Source organism: Gallus gallus, chromosome 37 (assembly GCF_016699485.2).
Source record: "Gallus gallus isolate bGalGal1 chromosome 37, bGalGal1.mat.broiler.GRCg7b, whole genome shotgun sequence".
Lineage (NCBI taxonomy): Eukaryota > Metazoa > Chordata > Aves > Galliformes > Phasianidae > Gallus > Gallus gallus.
The window spans coordinates 117331-121848 of record NC_052568.1 but is presented as its reverse complement, the minus strand read 5'-3'; the positions used below and the strand labels follow the sequence as shown (position 1 = coordinate 121848).

At 56.6% G+C, this 4518-nt stretch overlaps 1 long non-coding RNA gene across 1 annotated transcript; it reads right to left on the bottom strand.

Moving 5' to 3' along the window:
* Window positions 1-2859: 2859 nt before the first annotated feature.
* LOC121108169 lies at window positions 2860-3631 on the bottom strand. Its single transcript, XR_005842463.2, has 2 exons — window positions 3523-3631; window positions 2860-3236 (listed from the first exon to the last, which is right to left on the bottom strand). It is a non-coding gene; the product is annotated as an uncharacterized LOC121108169 (long non-coding RNA).
* Window positions 3632-4518: the final 887 nt, after the last annotated feature.

Sequence of the window (4518 nt, the reverse complement as noted above, 5' to 3'; positions counted from 1 at the left end):
GACCTCGCAGAGCCCCACAGTCCCCATCATCACCCCACGTCCCCCACGGTTCTTCAAGGATCCCTCCGATTTGAGGGAGGCTCAGACCTCCCTTTATGCCTCAGACCCCTCCTGTGTTCTCCGACTCCCACAGTCCCTGACAGGACCCCCATCACCATCCCAGGACCCCCATAGCCCACTGATAAGGAACCCCGCAGCAATCCACATCTCAGGATGGGGCTCCAGCTGTGCCCCAATGCCTTCATTAAAGACAGGAGAATGAATGAGCGTAACGGGGCACCTTTCCTCCTGACATTGCCCACTGCCTGCGTGTTGGCTGTTCCACATGAGCGGCATTTTGTCCTCGAGCTGTGAGTGCAGGTATGTGTGCATACGGGGGGGTGTGCAGAGATGGTGCTGAGCATCAGAGTGTGCACTGCACGTGGGCGTGTGCATGGCGTCTGCGGGTGAAAGTTTTGCACGTGTGTGCGTGCAGATGGCTGTGTGCAAGGCTGGAGCTGCGCTCATGTCTTTGTGCACGTGGGTGTGCAGAAGGATGGTGTGCACGCATGTGTGTGTGTGCATGAACACGAATGCGTGCATCAAGGTCTTTGCACAAGGCTTTTGGGTTTTGCACACACTTGCATGCACACGAATGGAGTGCGCACACCCGGCTGTGCAAGGATGCGCTTGCACGTGTGTGAATGCACAGGCGTGTGTGCGGGGAAGTCTTTGCACGTGGGTGTATGGTTCTGCACACTTCTGTGCACACAGATGCGCGTGCAAGGGAGCAGCGGAGGCTCCTGGGAACAGGAGATTTCTGGGGGCGGCGCAACTCCCGCCAGAGTGCTGGAGAGCACAGGGCCGGGAAGCACAGCTCCGCAGCACTGCGCTCTGCACAACAGCCTGCAGGACGGCACGGAGCACTGACAGAACCAGAACACAGCGCCATAGCAGGCACTGCAAAGGAAACAGCTCCATTCCAGCTGGAACAGTGACAGGCAGGCAGGCACTGGGGAGGGCTGCACGGCAGAGGGACGCCCTCTGTGTGCCACACCAGGAGAACCTGGAGCACGGTCTGTAAGCAGAACAGTGCCGGGATGGCAGCCTGGCGGTCCTAAGCTGCAGAGATGCTGCTCTGGACCAACAGCCTGTCACTTTTTGAGAAAACGCCGTCCTTTTGGTGAACTTTGCTCATTATACACTCGTCATCAAAGCCAAAAACACTCAGTGCTGCCCTGGGAAACTCAGCCATGCGCACAGCGTTGCTCTCCAAGTTAGCACGCTCGTGGCCAGGCTTTGTTCCTCGCAGCTCTCTGCACGTGCTTTGCAGACAGTCTGTTTGTGGGCAGTGCAAAGGACTGCTGCCTCCACTGCATCACTGGATGGCAGCATTCACTGACGGAGCTGTGGGAGTTCTGAGCGAGCGCCGCGAGACCAATAACGAGGAGGTGGTGCAGCAGCTCTCCGAGTGCCGCTGGACAAATGAGGCCGTGCGCTCTGTGTGAATCTCTCATTGTGACTGGTTTTTATTGACTCCATCTGAAGTTGGAGGGCCGAGTTGGGCGGCACTCGCAGCGCTGCCCTGTAACGCCGCGCACTGCAGCCGCTGCCTGCTGACGCTCCTCCTCTCAGTCCTTCAGCTGCAGCTTCTGCATCATCTCCACAAGGCTGTTCACTGCGGAGTCCTGGAAAGAAACGGAGCGAGGGTAGAAACGGGACTGCTCTTCCCTCGGGATTTTACAGTCTCTTTCTTTCATGTCTGACAGACGGAGGCCCTGAGAACAACCAGAGCCGTGTCTGCGTTCACCAAGGACTCACCTCTGCACGTGCAGCGGCAGCTCTGAGGGCAGCCTTCATCGATTCCCCTCTTCTCTCTTTCTCTTGGCGTCTTCTTGCTAGAAAGCAAGAATAAACATGAATGCATTTTGTCAGCAGCACAACTGCAGAAACAGGGGTGCTGTACAGGCAGAAGGCAGCAAAAAAACAGAGGAAACGGGACTAGGAAGCCTCCCAGTGAATGACATTTTCAGGGGGACGTGCAGAAGACCACCTTGGAGTTAATGGAAGGAGACGGGGTTACGTGTTCTGGCACCTCACTGCCTTTGGACTTTGTAGCCTTCCACTCTTGTCCCCTCCACAGAGAAGGAAAAAGCAAAGCAAACTCTAAGCAAACTCAGTGTGCTTGAAAAGGACAGCAGCTCACCAGGGTGGGTCCCACAGCACCTTCTCACCTCTTAGCTTGGAGCTCCGCACTGCAGCAGGCCCAGGGTGTGCTGCTGGAGCTGGCACGCTGTCTCCGCTCGGCCCCCTCACTCTTTTGTTAGCAGGCAGCTGCACTGCTGTTGGCTTCGCTTCTTCCAAGCCTTTGCGTTTACATCCAGCCAAGGACTTGGAGACAGAGCGGGGGCACACGGCAGGGGAAGGTCTTCCCCCTGTGCTGGGACCTGCTGTTGTAGGAAGCCCTCCAGCCTGGAGATGAGCTCTCTCCAGAAGGACTTCCTGCACTGCTTTTGCGTAGATCTTTCCGTTGGGCTCGGCACCTCTCTCTGTGATAATCGGGAAAGGCGAAGCAACAACATTGAAAGAGAATCCTTGCAGTCCTTGCACTCTGCAGAATGGGCCATCATGCTAAAATGTCTCGAGTGCTCACGGTAAGGGATCTTAGGATCTTGGCTGAACGTTGGGTTCCCAGCATGGATGTGCAGTGCCCTTTCCTCTCCCCTCCATCGCACACACTGCCCTTCATGCAGCCCTATTTAGAGGCGCATACCCATAGCACAGCTCACATGAGCTTCTTACCTGTGGAGGTCCCCCCTTGCCCAGCACCACTCCATGGATGCGCAGGATCCATCCCTACAGAAACATTGTAAAAAATCAACAACGTTGATTTCACAGGCACCAGCAGGCAGCAGCAGAAATATCATGCAGTAAGCCCACGTCCCCCCAGGAAACAGAAAGATGCTTCTTTGACAGCCCAAACACAAACGGATTGATAGTTCACTTTGCACTGCTCCTTCCTGCACTCCAAATGGATGCTTACTTGACATCCCCTACAGCACTGCACCCGCTCAGAAGGAATACTCAAAATTCATTCCTCCACACTTTGCGACAGAGGGCTGAAGAAACTCACTTCTGTATGGCAGGAAGGACCGTCCGTCCCTGTTGCGTCCCTCTGTGCGCTGCAAGGCGCGGTTGGATCTCTGGCAGCCTGCTGGCTGCTGCTCCCAACCGCGGGGAACCGCACCGCGCCACTTCTGAAGAGAGAAAGGGAGAAACGGTGGTGGGAACGGGCAGCCAAGGTTTGCAGAGAGGTTCCAGATCGTGCCACACATGGGATATCAGAGTGCTGAGACACTGATTATCACTATGGGAAAAGACAGCCTGAGCCACGTCCACGTTGTTAGCCCAGGCTGTCAGCAGTGAGCGCTGAATCCAACCGGTTACTGAGGTCACCAAGGACCAGCAGGGCTCCCTTTGCTCCGTCCCTTCCCCTTGAAAACAAGGAAATGGAAGCACCAAGCAGAAGAAGCCCAGCCATACCTTGCCACTCACACGGCAGCAATTGGAACCGCGGTCGTCTCCTTGCTGAGACATGGCTGCTGAAGGCTCAGAGGAAGCTGAAGTTCCAGGGGCTCTCTCCGCCGGAACTTTCCCAGCCCTTGAAAGAAGCTGGCTTCCCGCTTCCCAAGACCGCCTCGATCCCAAAATCTCCCTTGAGACAATAACCCTGCAGAGAGTACCGACGAGTGCACATGCGGTGCTTCCGTTGGGCTCTCACAGGGTGATCTGTTCCACAGAAGGCCCAGAGCTCAGTCTCTGCGTGCAGCATGCTCACCAGAGCACCAGCTCTGCTCACCAGCTGTGGCACAAACGCTCCCACCCCAGCAGTGGTTGTGACCTCAGCGAGTGCCCGCATCGCCCTGGTGCTTTCATCATAAGCAAAGGAAATGGACGCCTCCCAGCTCCACATCTTAGGGTCACCCAATGGGGTTATCTGAAGAACAGGAATGGAGAAGTGAAGACGACTCTTGTGCAGCCCAATAAAAAACAGAAAAGACCAATAGGGCTTCATAGTGGTCAATGGAGTCCCAGAGGAATCACTGGAAACCAATAGCAACGCACGCGTGGATGTCCCGGGGCTGGTGCAGGTCTGTCTGGCTGTGGTGTTAGGTTCGGGGACCGATGTAGGCCTCTCAGGCTGTGGCTGTACCTTCAGGCCTCGGGGCCGGTATAGGCCTCTTGGGCTGTGGCTTTATATTCAAAGCTTGTGCTGGCCTCTTGTGCCGTGGCTGTGGCTTTAGGCCCTTGGCCTGGTTCCAGCCTCTCTGGATGTGGCTTTAGGCCCTGGGGCCAGTGCTGGCCTTTTGGGCTGTGGCTTTAGGCCCTGTGGTCGCTGGCAGCCTGTGTGGCTGTGGCTGTGGCCTCAGGCCTTGGGGCTGGTGCTGGTTTCTCAGACTGGGTCTGGGGCTTTAGGCCCTGGGGCCGGTGTAGGCCTCTCTGGCTGTGACTTCAGGCCCTTGGGCCGGTGCTGGCCTT